The sequence below is a fragment of the Hesperophylax consimilis genome, chromosome 2 (genome assembly GCF_061612785.1).
Source record: "Hesperophylax consimilis isolate HC1 chromosome 2, BYU_Hcon_1.0, whole genome shotgun sequence".
NCBI classification, from domain to species: domain Eukaryota; kingdom Metazoa; phylum Arthropoda; class Insecta; order Trichoptera; family Limnephilidae; genus Hesperophylax; species Hesperophylax consimilis.
Window position 1 is genome coordinate 34383466 of NC_142837.1, and position 17378 is coordinate 34400843.

Sequence of the window (17378 nt, forward strand, 5' to 3'; positions counted from 1 at the left end):
AATGTCTCTGGCTGTGTTTGATGATCAGATCTGAATAGACAGGTACTTCCTCACCTTCCTCTTCCTTTTCCTCCTCACTTAAAAAAATCGAAACTAGTTGACATATTGAGTGAGTGAGTGAGTAAAATATAAAACATTTTATTTATCGTTTCACGTCTTACAGTTTTATCAGCTTTTGACTGTGGATCAAAGACTTGGTAAATAATTATTGCAGATTTTTATCAATTTGATGTTTAATCATTGCAAATTGTTATATTATTTTTAAAAAATTGATCTTGAACACGATGATATTTATACATCAAATAATAAATAACGTATTGCCGAAATATTTTTTAGAAAAATTATGTACAACAAGGACACTCACAAACATAATAAAATAACGTGAAACGAAAAAAGAATAAATCTAATACACAAAGTATACTGTACAGATGAATAAAGTATATTTATTAAGTTGTTTCGTAGGTGTCATCTATATATTAATGAAAATAAAATACAGGGCTTTCCAATAAGAGTTGTTATTTTGAATAGCCCGCTATTTCGGTAGATGTTACTTTTGAAGCTGTAATTTTTTGACATTTGACAAGTAGAAACTACGCCATTAATAAAAATGAAACGATACACGCTTCGTCAACGCATTGAAATTATTAAAATTCACTTGAGTGAATCAAATGCTAATCATCTTGAGTGATGAGGCCCAATTCCACCTCGGCGGCTTCGTCAACAAGTAAAATTGTCGCATCTGGGGCTCGGAAAACCCAATTGTTGAAAAGCCTCTTTATCTTCAACGTGTGACTGTTTGGTGCGGTTTATGGTCCGGCGGAGTCATTGGACCTTACTTTTTTGAAAATGAGGCTGGAGCAACAGTTTCGGTGAATGGATTGCGCTATCAAGATATTATTAATGATTTTTTATGGCTGAAATTAGATGGTATTGATTTGGACAACGTTTACTTTCAACAAGACGGCGCTACGTGCTACACAAGCAACGAAACCATTGATATTTTACGATTAAATATCAAAATAACACCTCTTATTGGAAAATCCTGTAAAATAAATCATATTATATAATTAATAATTGATTAAATATTTGTAAGCTTCGCTGTGCAAATGGCTAAAACAAAATAAAAATAAAATTATGTGTACGCAAAAACAGTACTTCTAATCACAAAGTATTTCGTAAAACATTTCAACTTCGTTCACCTCGTTATTAGCGTATTACTGCAGAAGATATTCTGGACTAGATAAACACGTGACACTCCGCTAACCGAATTAGCGGCAAGCGGAAGGATCCGCCGGAAGATTGCCTAATAAATATGTTCTTGGGGCGGCGGCCCGACGCGTCGCGACGCCAAGACACCGACGGCGTCGCCCGCCGCCCGCCTCTCGCCGCTCGACACAGAGAAGGTCGAGCGCCGCGACGCCTTTTGCAGAGACGTGCAGAGGAAAAAAAAGACTTTAACTTTCAAAATTTTAATGTTTCATGAATTCTTTTGAATTTCATGTGTAACAATGTAATAACTTTAAAAATATATAAATGTAGGTACCTAACCTAGCTATACATGACTCAATGGCTCTGAACATCACGTTGTAGTTTGTTAACTCATTTATTACTCAAAATTATTTATTTGTTAATTCTCTGCTGGTAGTAAGGAAAATGTGCTTATAAGATTTCCATACAAAACTTCATTAAGATTTCGAGAAAAATTCCTTTTAATTATAAACTTTTAAATTCTATGAAATACAAACCAAGATGTCTGGTGATGGTTCAGTATAAAAATTAAGTCAATTTCGAACTATTTCCCTAAATTTTCTGTACGTATTTCATATGTATTGAACTTTTTTGGTATTTTCTATGACAGTTGCCTGAACAAATATTTGATTTGGATTATATAACTTGACAATCAAATCACAGCAAGAAAGAAGACCTTTGTGCGAAATATGCTTTCAGTTACGCACTGGCGAAAGATCATTTCTGCCGTTGCTAAAACAAAGTTTTGCTTATTTTATTATGCTTTACTTGATTCCCTATTTGTGTCTCTATGTGTGTCTGTTGTGTCTTAATATGCATCTCTTGTGTCTCTATTTGTGTGTCTTGTGTCTCTATTTGTGTATCTTTTTTGTTCTTACTTTGTTGTACTATTTGTCATTGACTATACTCTATACTATTGAACTTTTTCATATAATTTTTATTTGATTTGCTATTTTAATATTTATTTAGATGTATGAAAATTAAAATGTTCTTTGTCTGAGTAGATTTTTGTAATTGTTGTATCCATTTATGTATAAATCGTTTTTTTTATAACCGGACATTTTCTTACATAAGTGAGATCGTCTGTCAACTTATTCTCAAAATTTATAACATAATATCTATGTATACTTTATTTGACTTAATATGGAACTTATAATTTTCTATATTTCAAACGTACGATTATAAATAAATAAATAAAATAGCTTAAGCCCTGTTTGGTAACCAGAATTACAGATCCAAGTACTTCTAACCTTCCTTTTCCCATCTCCTTCCTTTCCACAATCCATTCAGCCTTACAACATATCTCAATCGGGTATGTAATAGTCCCGCTGGTTCCGGAAAGTTGGGTGCACTTGGGACTCTTATGCGCTTGACGCAAAAATCTGATAGTATTATTATCTCAATGACTGTACAGTTTAGGACTGTTGTTAACGGATGTGGCGCCATCTGTTCTTTTCAAAAAGAATCATTGAAGTTTTTAAGCCGTGGCAGCAGGTTTTCATCAGATATGTTATTATTATTATTTAATTTTTGTAATTATTTTTATGTTTTTAGCAGATGCTAGTAAAAATTATTGTTACAAAACCCTAAAACTAAATATCTAACCATCATGTCATTTCCCCGCAGGGGAGGGCATAGAAGATATACCACCACACATCTCTGTATCGGCAAACTTTTCTGTTATTATGGCTCTAGAAATTGCCTGACTCAAGTATTTAATTCGCTCGATCGAGTTAAAGTAGTGGTTTATATAAATTATAAGAAAGCATATAATATTATGCTCCATTCCAAAGGAAAAACGAAATAAAATCTTCAAATTAAATTTTGTTCTTGATAGACCCCATTGCAGATGCAGAATTACACGAACCGCCTTTGAATGAAATAAAAAATCTGTGCGGTAAACTACGAAGAGATAAGAAGTTCCTACGCCAGTGGCTCACGACAATTTTCCTTCCAATTTACGCCCTTTATCGCACGAAGCTAAACGAGTTATATTATTATGTTGGATTTGAGTCTTTAAATATACTTTAAAGATCGGAAAATTCGCTCTTTATATACTATTGTTACCTCTGCCGGTTTGTTGGCAATTTACACTAGAGGGAGAAATATTTTTTACGATTTCAAAGTCTGCACAGAGTAGTTCAGGGCCAGTCCTATCCATATGCAAGCGCAATTAGAGTAGTCCGCATGGTATGGGACTTGGCGCCACTTGCCCAGGAACCAAGGCGTTGGAAATACCTAACACCTAATACAGCGCGCTCGAGGGTTTTACTTGCGCCAGAGGCCATTTAGCACATGGCCGGCCCTGAGTATAAGTACGTATTGTACAATGTACATGGTTTAGAATTACCTGGGTCGTGTATACATCAGTGGTATAATACGAATTGCTACGAAAGTTGACACAAACGCAGTAAGCACTCACACAAATGCATTACTTGAATGTAACATGTGTCGAATGTTTTTTTCAACTTTAGAAAATTTCAGTAATATTAAATATTTACATTAAGAATTACCTTAAGTTTTCCAATTAGAGGTGTTATTTTTATATTCAACCGTAAAAGATCAATGGTTTCGTTGCTTGTGTGGCACGTAGCGCCGTCTTGTTGAAAGTAAACGTTGTCCAGATCAATATCATCCCATTCTGGCTATAAAAAAACATTAATCAACTTTCAATAGCGCAACCCATTCACCGTAGCTGTTGCTCCAGCCTCATTTTCGAAAATGTAAGGTCCAATGACTCCGCCGGACCACAAACCGCACCAAACAGTCACACGTTGAGGATAGGAAGGCTTTTCAAAAAAAATCTAGGGTTTTCCGAGCCCCAGATGCGACAATTTCGCTTGTTGACGAAGCCACCGAGGTGGAAATGGGCCTCATCACTCAAGATGATTTGCATTTGATTCACTCAAGTGAATTTTAATAATTTCAATGCGTTGTTGAAGCGTGTATTGTTCTATTTTTATTAATTGCTTAGTTTCTTGTCAAATGTCAAAAAAAACAGCTTCAAAAGTAACATCTACCGAAATAGCAGGCTATTCAAAATAACACCTCTTATAGGAAAACCCTGCTGATAGCAAAAAATGTCAATGAGGTTTTGAAACTTCTAATACCGTTAAAAATGTCTGGAAGATTTAAAGTTTGTTTTTGTGATTATCGTACTAAAAATAATTATTGATATCAAGAACGATCTTAAACAGCACATTCCGGCAACAACGTCATTGTGATAATTCTTAAACCGCCAATATCTGATAAGACGGCTGTGACCGACGTTGTCCGGGGTGACGTTACGAAGTCGTTTCGAAAAAACCAATTGATAATCTGTGTAGAAAATTTATTCGTAGTCATAAAAATTAAATAAAAATACCCTGTTATTTTAATTCGATCAACGCATCGACTGATTTGATCGTTGATTTTTCAATAATCTTGCATAAGAAAGATAAAAAAGTTAAGCAGTATGTTTCGGAAAGACATCAGTGTTGGAAGCGTATGCATATGCAACAATATACACAATGCTAAGTTTGTATTGTTTATTTCAAATTAAAAACGAAAACAACCAACGGTAGAAATTGGATCCACATCGTCCATATTGATTTCTTTACATGGTTGGGGATATCACTATTTATCTCGCTTCATTTATCCTTTGCCCTAATTTTCTCTGTAATTTGAGTCTAGCCAAAAAACTTGAATGGATTTAACCTCGATCAAAATTTTAATAACTTTTGTCTGGGACTAATCCAGACATCGTCGGAAAAATTATTTCGCCGTCTAAGAGATCTAGTTCATCTGTGTTATCTCTAAATAGTATAAAATAAAGTCACTATGCGCGTCTGTTTGTGCGTTTAGTTCTTCTTAACCACGCAAAGGATTTTGATAGGATTTTCACTACTATTTAGAAAAAATTTCCCGGACATTTTTTTACATGCGCTTTATATTTACAGAAAGTAGAGAAAAGTGCAATTTTTCGGGCGCTTACATTGCTACTGCTTGCTAAACCTTATGAGATACAACCATAGACTAAATTAGACTGGATACAACAATATAATATACTACGGAATTGTATATCTTAAAAAGGGTTCCATGCTAACTCAACACAGTGACTATTCAACACACTTTTAAAAAGTGATATAAAGTCATTAAAAACGATGAATTTTTTTTTTTACCTAACCTAACCTAACCTACTTAACCCAGTTAATAATTATTTTGTTTCATCACTTTTTATGACTTTATTTAAATTTTTAAAGATGTGATTAATTATCATTTTGATGTTTTATCCGTTCACCCTTAAAAAGGCCTACAGAAAAATCCGCCATGGTGTTGTAATGTTGCCACAGAAATTGTCGAGACTTCTGACTCATATTATAATGTTGTCACTTTTGGGGTCATGTGTTTTTTAATTACAAAACATCAATGTGTTGTCATTATAATGACATTATGATTATTATTTTATTTTTTTTGGTATCATATTTTTTAGATTTCAGAGTTATCCAGTAATGTTGGCCTCACTGTGTGGTTTACCCGTACTGAGGCCTTCATTTTATAATATAAAAATATGTTTATGGTATGCATATTATAGGTTTATCGTTTGTTGAATTTACATTCGTATTATTATTTTTCTTATTTGCTGCTTTATTCTGTTTTTTTTCTATTTTTATTAAATATTCTAGTTTACAGGGTAATTTTATGTTTCTGAATATCTATCTGTGAAAATTAATAATTGGTCTGTTTTTTGTTATCCTCTTGTGTATATTGTATTACTGAGACTGGTTATGTTCCTCAAATAAATTAATAAATTATCTACATAATACATTTAAAGAGAATACATTTAAAATATAATCTTGTGTGTTTGTGAGTGATGTGTGTTACATGTTACTTTATTTATTGTTATGAAATTTTGGTAATATTGTCTTTTTTTATTTATTTTTGTATTCCTCAATTATAATTTCAAGTGTTACACTGTTGACTGCTTTTATAGCATGGTATTGGTAGTGTCTTTGTCCAAAGCTTGTATTTACTGTCTGAGTTTTTTTTATGTTTTCTTTGTACGCTTGTCTAATGGTCTGTTAGTGATATTTTGTGTAAGTTGAAATTTTTTTGTCAAAAATGTAGTTAAGTACTGTTTAAACGTATAATTGGCGTATATCTACATCTGTTGAATATTTAGTCTGTATCAGTCAGGCTATGTTTTTTTTAGTAATAATAAATTCTTTATTCCACGATGTGGGGAGGTTAGTGCAATCCCACACATCCTATAGAGGGTATAGGTAAGATAATATTTACATCGGTTCCATGATAACTCAACACAGTGACAATTCAACACACTTTCAAAAAGTGATCTAAAGTCATTAGAAACGATGATAAAAAAAATCAACCTAAACTAACCTAATCTGCTTAACCCAATTAATAAAGTTTTTGTTTCATCACTTTCCATGACTTTATATAACTTTTTAAAGATGTGATGAGTTATCATTGTGATGATTTATTCGGTCATCTGTTAATACATAGACCTCCAATGTGGCAGCCTACTCCAGCATTGTTTAACCTGTGGGTCAGTTCATCCATGTATATTTTAAACAGTACTGGGGACATGCATCTTCCCTGTCTGACCCCACTTTTCAAGAAATAGGGTTCTGATAATCCAACTTTACAGTTTACGAGGATTCGTAAAGTGGAAAGGATACGTCATTTCCTGCTGACGGTGCCATGATTCTAGAATTTTTACCACTTTCCATGGTATCCGTCTTTCCTTTAGTTTTTTCCATAATAAACGGTGGGAAACTCTGTCGAATGCCTTACTAAGTTCCAGAAAGCATGTGTAAGTTGTTGTTTTCTGCTTCCTGTAGAATTTTAACGTTTTTAACGCAGAATATAGCTGAGTCAGCAGAGCACTCTCCCTTGAAACTTAGTATTACCTTTAAGTTCTTTTTCTGTGCGATTTCTATGTAATTGATAGCCGAGTTTGTTGCTCCTCCCCAAGCAATAATTCCATTTTATATAATTGATTGGCAAAGTGCAAAATATATTGTTTTCAATTGTTTTATTTCATATATGTTTAGAAAAATGTGTACTGTTTTGAGGAGTTTATTTGTGATTTGTTTGATGAGATGAATCCATCTAAGGTTATAGTCAATTACGATTCCTAAATACTTTATTTGTATTGAAGTTGTCAGTATCAGCTTAAATATGGTCAAATTTAATTGCCTACCTACAATTTTACCCAAAAAATACATAAATTGGTTGACTCCAAACCCTAAAGAAAAAGGTTCATACCCCAGTCAAACCAAAAAAATGATATAAATTTATTAGTAAAAAATTCACAGAATCTCAATATTCTTAAAAGCAGAACATTTCTTAGTAAATAATCACGTCAAAATATTAGGGTCATTGGTTCTAAGTATGTTCACAAAACCTAAACAATATAACACATTTAAATAAATTAATAACTGCTATATCATTATTAAACAATTAAGATAACATTAATGTGGGGAAAACAGACTTTAAAATACCCTCACAGAATATGAAATCTATTGTCACAATTATTTTATCAGTAAATTGGTTTAACCGGTAATATATCATTTTAAATTGGGAGGGTTTAAAATAGAATCATATTAATAAGTCGTCTAAACGTGGTTAAAACCACAGTTTGAAAATGGCCTTGAAAGCCGAAACAGCTGTAACAATAACAAAAACCAAAAAATACTTGCAGAACTTAATAATTATACTGTTCAATTAAAAAAAAAACTATTAATTGGATACACAACACCTCTGCCGTCGGTCACCCTAAGTGATTCGTTACGTTTGGTGATTTAGCAGGTGTTCCCGGGTTCATCGGATGAGGTGTGTCAGGCACCAGCTGCGTGGCGTTCCAGATCGGGTTCCAGATTTCTTTGAATGTTTATTATTTAGTTATAAAAAGGTTTGGGAAGATGCTTTCGACCAATCACCTTGCGCTGCAGTGGAAGAGATATATTCATACATCCGTCACACCTGAATACGCTGATCCCTAGATTCCCACTATTATTATTATTCCCTTATACCTTTTACCTTCCCGGATCTTTCTCTCCTTCCTTTCCTTAAAAAAGACCCTACACACAATATCCCCAAAGATGACATAGGCCCTGTGTGGGGTTAATGTGAAAAAAAATTGTTCTACAACAAACTGTTAATGTTTATTTTCATAAAATTACTTTAAGTACGTTATTTATATTATGGTAAAATAAAGTCGGTATCCGTGTCTCTTTGCTTGAGCGCTTAGTTCTTCTGAACTTCGCAACGGATTTTTATAGCGTATTCAATTTCATTTAGAGAATTGTATTTATAGAAAGTAGAGCAAAGTAAAAGTCAGCTAGTTATGCATATTATTATAATTCACTTCTCAAACGCCATTGTATAACTATTAATATATCTTTATGCGTATCCTTCGCTCGCTGTATTATTTTGGCTATTTTCTGTACGACACCCAATCTGGCTTACTAAAGTTTTGCTAAATACAAACACGCTTTACAATAAACTGGTCATGTTTTGTTTTTAAACCAACAAAGTTACAATGAATACTCTCAAATTACATTGTTGTTAAATACAAAGGAGAAGCCTAAGCATAGTGTCTAATATGATTGCCCGCAGATTTTGCAAATGAAGTAATACTGTTAAAAAATACTGTTCAACGCATTCTCTACTGGGGCTCTATTCCTGAATCGAGGGCGCTCGTAATCGCCGTCGAAAGTACGTACGTTGGTCGTCGTTGCTATTCCCGAAATTGGTCGAAGGTACATACTTCGACGTCAAACGTCAAAAGTCATTCCACACAACAACTACTGGGTATAACCAGTAGAAACAGGGCAGCGAGTGGTAGGTTGTTGGCGTTTCTATGGAATTGGCTGTCAAAATCTAGTCTAGCTGTCAATTTTTGTTTTACCGCGCGGATTCCACAAATGTAAAAGTGGGTGAAAATTTCCCATTTACTAAGTCTTTATCGGAGCTTACAAGATCAATTAAGAGTTGCTTTTGGCAATTTGTAATATGTCCCGCAGCAGTTTCTGTTTTGAATAACAAATAACTGTTGTCTGTTTGACAGTCACACCATAGAAATCCCAAAAACATCAGGAACATAGACAATATTCACAGGGGTGCCAATATAATCATCTCTTCTACCAACTTCGACCGTTCGACGCTCAAGAATACGTAAAATTGAAACATTCGAAAAAGTTAGTCGCGACGACTAGTAGTTTTTCACTCGAAGACGGCGCATACGAAAACGATTGATCGTTTAACTCCAGAATCGCAGGCCTGGTCTGTATACGTGTGAGACATGGTGTCACTACCGAACTTGCTTGATGGAACGACTCCGAATTCAATATAATGACGCCTGTAGAATCATATTTGGATACCGAAGATACAGCAGCTCATCGACAATGTTCACGGAATTAGGACTAAATGGATTTGCCGGCCTGATGAGATACTGGTGGAGCCAGGATGCGGCTAATGGCCTGCGCTAACACGTTGGTGGCCGCAGTCTACCAGCACCAAACGCTACTCCTGAGTGAACGCTGGGCCCAAGCTCACTCAAGACCACGCCCTGCATAGTTGTTAATTTATACTAAATTTCTTTATATTTAAAAATTAGTATTATTATTACTGTACATTTATTGAACACCTTTGTACAACAGAACTCTATATGAAAACTTGAATTGTATCGGCTTATATCGTTCGAAATCAGTTTACTGTACACTTATTATCGAATTCCTGGACATCTTACCTGTAACAATGAATAGATGAAAAAGTCTACACGGCTCGAATAAATATATAAATAAAAATAAAATTATTCAATATTCAGAATAAACATTGTTTGTTTGAATGTTTACAAACATGGCGCAGCGCTGCACAAGTATAGCGAGTACGGCCCATTCATCTTCTCTAGTTATTTTGTAATTGACAAATCGGTCTTGAAGGAAAAGCCGAGCCAACAACCAATAAATTAGAAAAAGAAACGTTAATGTTAAGATTTTTTGTAATTGAATTCCGGGGAAAGGAAGCAGCCAAACTTCAGGACTTTAAAATTCCGTCTGAAGATCTTTAACACAATTAAAAGATTCTCCTTGTGTAATTGAAAAGAATTGCAGTGTTTTCTCTCAACTCGTATTTCCTTTTCTGCCCAATGTTTGCTAAGCTTTTCAACATCTTGTTTGGGGAAAGTGCACTTAAGTGCATTCTGCTGAATGTAATTGGTCCTTGGGTTTTATTCAATCCAATTGCACTAATCCGGTATGATAATTGGTTTAAAACTCTTGTTTGAAGTGGTCTGATGATCGGATCAATTATATTCGCTTTTAGGGGTGTTAATTGCATTCCTGCGATAAAGAGTGATTTATGTGAGCTATTATACATTTTTATGTATTTTTACATTAACCTTATATAAGAGGGTCTTAAGAAAATTAAATTGCTGTGTAGAGGGTATTTTTAAGTTATGCGGGGGGGAGAATTTTTGGGAATGAAAAAAAGGTATTTAAAATAAAACCGTCTGGAGGCAGTGATACTATGGCTCCCCAATGATGGGATGGGGAACGTAGTGAAGTACCTGGCTTTTCAGATTTGGTCACCAAACTCGGCCAAAGCCATTTCCAGCAATTCTGAAGGTAGGTTTTACACCAGGCCGATTCTGAGAGTATCTTCCACTTTTTATCAATATTTTAAAGTAGTAAATTGTTAAATAACTAAAATAAATCAATTTAAATTTATTTGCGCTCTGCGGGATTTGAATCCGCAACCTTCGGCTTGAGGGGTGGATAGGAATCTGGGAGTCAGCGTGTCTAGGGGTGATATATGAATCCACCCCTTGTACTGCAGTGTAATATTTGATATTATATTTATATCTTTAATCTATACATTTACACTTTTGTTTTTTTTTTTCAAATGTGAAATAATCGTGTTAACTTGCATTTTCTTACTGTCATTTTTTCAATATTCTAGTATTTTATACCTATATCATAAAATGATATATGGTTTATAATTAAGGCGATGTACTACGTTGTGAAGTATTTTAAATTGAGCCGCTATCAATAACAACCCTTACGTAGATGGCGATAAGGTTTAAATTCCCGCTTAACACCATCCGCCTGTTTTGATTTATGCAAGAAAAAACATTGCCAAAAAGTGCCTTTTATTTTATTCTGTGGATGTTCAGGCATAAATATTTAATTTTTTTCCGATCATTTTATAAATAACTTAATTTGCCACATTATACAATAAAATCATAACCGAAAATGGGTTCGTAAGTAGGAGATTTTGAACTTTAAAGCAGTTTTCATAGGCCTATACTTTATTTTTTTCTGGGCTTATAAAAAGACTAATATAAAAAATACTCAATCATTTTAAAGGTCAAGATGTATTCTACTTGCAGTATTTAATTAAAGCATCTGAAACATTTCTAGGCGACCAAATTTTCAAATCAAAAACTCATGATTTTGCATTACTACAAATGGCATCGCCTTAAATAAGTAGTTGGTTTAAGTACCTACTTCTTAAAATCATCATTTTTCGGAATTGATTAAAAACACGTGTTCATTCGTGTATATATTTTTAAATATTGAGGGGTTGGTTAAATTAAATTCTCCTTTAAACAAATTTATATTGGTGTAGATATAAGCTTTAATTTCGTGTTTTAAATTTGCTTCATTGCTTATCTATTCAAGGATACTGAATATTTAGGTCGTAACCAATGAGAGCTTATAACCGTGCGGCAAAGCGTTTTCAAATGCAGTTTAAAGTTGGGATAAGCCGAACACTCTCGCGATTTGTAACTAAGTTTATATTGAATCCGAATTGAAATACGCCCTCGCTCAGCGGCCATCGTGCTCCCAACTGAGCAGGGCTTAACTATGATGGGAGACGAAGTTTAATCTGCCATTAGAAAATGCAGCCTAGACTTATGTATTTCTAAAGAATGGGATTTGGGAAATGGATTTTATATCAATGTGTTAAGCTGGGAATTAAATAGCTTTTTGGGATTAGTAGACATACTGATTTGAGGTAATAAACGAACTGAACAAGATAAATCGTGTACTATAAAACCTCTTGCGTTGAAATTTGATTTGATTTTTTTTAAAGTGTAACCGATAATTGTGAGCCTGTGGCATTGCGAATTGTAAGGTGATGGGAAAAGGAATGAGATAGGATAGACATAGGTGGAAAATTACCTGCCTATTCAGATCTGGTCACCATATGCAGTTAGAGCCATTACAAGTAACGTTACAGTTCTGAATGCGACGGCGATACTGAGAGCATTTACCACTCTCGAATGCGCCGCAAATGGTGACAGGATAAATCATCACAATGATAATTCATCACATCTTTAAAAAGTTATATTAAGTCATGGAAAGTGATGAAACAAAAACTTTATTAACTGGGTTAAGTAGGTTAGGTTAAAAAAAAAATTGTCATCGTTTTCAATGACTTTATATCACTCTTTAAAAGTGTGTTGGATTGTCGCTGTGTAGAGTTATCATGGGACCGCGGCAAATATATAACTGGGTTAAGTAGGTTAGGTTAGTTTAGGTTAAAAAAAAAATTTCATCGTTTCTAATGACTTTATATCACTTTTTAAAAGTGTGTTGAATTGTGACTGTGTTGAGTAATCATGGAACCGCCGTAAATATATAACTGGGTTAAGAAGGTTAGGTTAGTTTAGGTTAAACAATTTTTTTTCATCGTTTCTAATGACTTTATATCACATTTTAAAAGTTTGTTGAATTGTCACTGTGTAGAATTATCATGGAACCGCCGAAAATATACTTTATATTATTTGTATTGAATAAGTTGTAAAATTACAAAAATAAAACAATTGAAATTTCTTATTTAATAATTGAAGACAATATTAGCGACGCTGTAACAATAATTTGAAACAGAAAGATCCAAAAAAGATTTACATCATCTAGGAATTGAACCCAGGACCAGGATAATGAAAGGGTGGATGCAATTATTCTACTTAAGGCGACTTAAGACTCTAATAACCGGGGTTTGTTCGAAGCTCACAATTTAATTATTTCTGGTGAACGTATTACTAAAATCACAAATGTTGCTAGAGGGATTCCTTACGGATGTAAGCTATTTATATTTGAGATTAAGAAAAAATGACATTACATTAAAAATATTTAGTGTAAAATGGTTTGAAAATTATATTACATTTTAAAATTAGCATTTTTTAATGACAAACTAACGTTTATAAGACAAGGTTTTTTATGCATAACACAAAGATAACAAATAATTATAAGCAATAATTATTCATCCGAAATACTAATACAAATTGAAAATATCTCCCGAGTAAAAATAAATGCCGCCAACGGGAATTGAACCCGTGCCTTCTGATGTGCGGTCAGGTGCTCTGTATCCACTGAGCTATGTCGGCTTATATCCAACCCGCCAAATGATTCAATATGTACTAGTAGGTACCTCAATCAACAACTACTGCTTTTAATAATATTTGACAAGTCAAAATTATTTCACCAATAAATGAAGATATCATATGTCTCGACGCCATCTAGTGAGAAATTTAGCACTAACAAAGCCTTTCCTACAAAAATAAAGTTGGTTGTTTACAGGTGAAAAAATATAATAAGCAGTAGCAGCACCAGATTTGATTTATCTGGACGATGAATAAGTAACTTCCCGGAGCATCCCTGTAGAAAAAAAATAGATTTTAGTAATAAGTTCATCAGAAATAATTAAAATAAACCCCACGGAAAGATCTATTTTCCAGGCCTGCTAGGGCAAAGTTGACCGTAGGTCCATCCATTACCAGGACCGCGCGCTAAATATTGTTTTTACACGACATTATTACTTATGTCGTTAAAATTCCCAATTTATTTTTTACATTTGATAGGGCAAAATCTACCGCAAGTCTGTCCAATACACCGAGGCCCGCGTCGCATATTATTGTGCACGGCTGCTTCACTTACGACGTTAAGATTCTGGCTTTATTTTAAGGTATTGGATGGCTTTGATATAAGATATGATAGTTATCAACTAAAACCGTAGAACAAATAAAACAAAGTAGCAATATTTTTTTGTTTATGCAATATTAATATTTCCCTAATTGAGAACAACTCGTGTTTAGGAAGGGAGTACTATCCAAGAGTTTGTGCAATATGCGGCCTCAAATGGTAAAATTATAAAAAATAAAATAAGACGATGTGATACGTGCAATTTTAAAGGGTTGTTTTAAGTGAAGTATTTGAGGATTACCAATATTTTGAAGAGATTCTTTATAAATTATCAAAATTAATTTTTCTCCATGTAAAAGCCTGCATGGACGTAAAGTATAAATAAATAATACAGTGATTCATTTTTTTTTTAAATAATGTTTGCTTAACACATAATAAACGTCCCTGTCTAACTAAAGAATTAACCATCACACCGTTTTCGCAGTAGTGGACAGAAAAGATAGACCGCATATATTCATAGATTTCATAAACACCCTTAGATTAAAAAATGATTATTTTAAATTATAGCGATAAAATCTTAATTTTAATGATGAGGTTTATCACTTTCTCGACATACCGAAATATAAAGAAATCTGTGTGAAGAATATATTGTAAGATCGAACATGCCAAGAAAATTATGTCTAAAAACCAACATTTTCCGTACCATTTATTTTAAATTGAATAAAACTTCTTATTTATATTTTTGTACTTACTTCGACTTCTCGACACAAAACTTATAAACTGATCCCAGCAAGAGCTCGTACTCAGGTCAACGACGTTTGCTAACTTCCTTTTCACATGTCGTTATTTTTTCAAAACGAAAAAGACACTAGAACGGTGAAGCCACGTACGATTTCTCTCTTGGACTTATTTTACATTATTTTAGAAGCAAAATTTGTGAAATAAAATAGAACATCTGAAAAATAATAATAAAAGTAAAATTAAAATTAATTTATAAGGTATTTTATTATGGCCTTCTTGTAACTAAATTTCGTACAGTTGAACACAACATATATTGTTTCTGGGTAAGTGTTGCCAACTGCAAACAATCTCCGTACAACAGAGTATCTTATTGTCTCAGTACTGATTTTGTTGATGTAATTAAAAATAATTTTTGATTGAGTATTTCTAGTTGGCATATGGAAGGTAAGTAAATCAGGGCTGTTTACAAAACCATTAACAAATTTAAAAATAAAAGTCAATTTATTAATCATATACATCTATGAACTGATTATTTCTCTATATATTTTTATTTATTGTTATTAAGTTTAATTTGTAGAACTCCATTTTATTTTTTTATTTTTTATATATACAATAATATTATTATTGGGTTTATAAAAACAGTTTATTTTTAAACAAGTTCTGCTGTGTAATTATTATTACGCGTGACAGCTGTTTCGCCCTCTGAAGGCATTATCAAACTGTTGATTATTTCTCATCTAAATGGTTCACATTTAGATGAACCCGAACTGTGATCCGCTACTCAATAGGTTTCGCCCTGCTCTTGTGAAAGACCACCACTCAGAATCGAAACTTTGCTTGAAATACCGCGGTCCCAAAGAGCAATAACAAAGTATCAAAAGTCGTATACATATCTGGGACCGAAAGTATATAATAAAATCCCCAAGAATTGAATGTTAAAACATACAAAATGTCCTTCATCGGTTCATCAATGACTAAATGGTTAATTGGCTTGAGGAGGGTGGAGTCTGAAAAACTATTTAATAATGTCACTTAAAATTTTACAAATGGTTATCATGTTTTTTAAGTGGTTCATTTATTAAATAAAAAAACAACAACACTTTAATTTTACAGAATTTTATTTTAGCAGTTTTAACAGCATTTTGTTCCTTAGAACGTGCAATCTGCCTAACTAGGAACTAATATCGACCTACAATTCATAATATCACTTGTACTTATTTTTAATATACTTATCCAGTTATTACAATATTATTATTTTGTCATTTGTGCTATATACATGTATCCAATGTAATGAAATACATAAATAAAATATGGTTTTAACTGGGCTTGGATAAATCATAGTCCCACTCGCTCAAGGCAGTGTTCACATTAAAAAAAAATAACATCTGCACTAAGGCAGATCCGGCACTGCCTGCATTCTCCAAGCTTCCAGCCTGCACATATTGCACATGCATAACGGTCACAACCCCTATGAATACATCAAGGAACAACAGTGCACATTCAGTCTACAGTTTGCTATCGCCCGAGGCGAGCCGCTTCCCCGGAGACAATTAATCAACCGGCCTGCGATCAAACAATCCGCTATGTCAACGTCACGTGTCCGCTACAAGGCCAATAATACCGACAATCTATAACGTGTGGTCTGCGTCCGTCCAACAACCAAACAAACCACCCATGCCCAATTCATGTCCGATGACATCACTACACGAATTTACAACAATCCTTTATGCTCCGGATTGGATATTGATCGGAACATATGTTTAGGATCAAGTCATTTGTTTTACATGCGATTACGCGACCCTTTGAAATTGGAATATTATTACGTGTTATCAATGAAACGTGATGTTTTTTTAAAAATCTTTTTTTTTGCTGTACCGGACGTGTTTGTGGTCGTTCTTGATGCGACTTAATATAAAATAGACGAAGTTGTGTGCGAATTGCTATTTACGAGGGACTACAAATACGGTGCGAACATAGAGTATTGAATACGAGAAGGCATTATACTTGGTATAAGGGTTTCTAATTAGATTAACCCTTAGTATGCTAGAGATAAAATGCAAATCGCCCGCCGTACCGTACGTTAACATAATTTTTTTTGCAAAAAGATGGTTTTCTAAATTGAGCCGTCTTATCATATAATAAAAGCTACTAATATTCAGAGAAATGTTTTTCTCACTAATCTCTAAAAAAATTGATTTATTTTACAATTATTATCGTTTTGTTTATTTTTTTTATGCCTAACAGATTGTGTCCATTTACAACGCACATGTAACACTACATATTTAAAAAAAAAACTTAAAATAATATTTATAATGGGTAACGAATAACATTTCATGCCCTTTGAATCCTTCAAGGCTACTGTTAAAAATGTTAACATATTATTTAATAACGTCATACCTTGTGTCATACTATGCAAAGCCAATCCGTTCGTTCTGCTATATGGGATACATAGCAGAT

At 33.4% G+C, this 17378-nt stretch overlaps 1 non-coding gene across 1 annotated transcript; it reads right to left on the reverse strand.

Annotated features, from left to right (window-relative positions):
* Positions 1–13571: 13571 nt before the first annotated feature.
* On the reverse strand, positions 13572–13645 carry TRNAC-GCA (transfer RNA cysteine (anticodon GCA)). The gene has a single exon. It is a non-coding gene; the product is annotated as a tRNA-Cys (tRNA).
* Positions 13646–17378: the final 3733 nt, after the last annotated feature.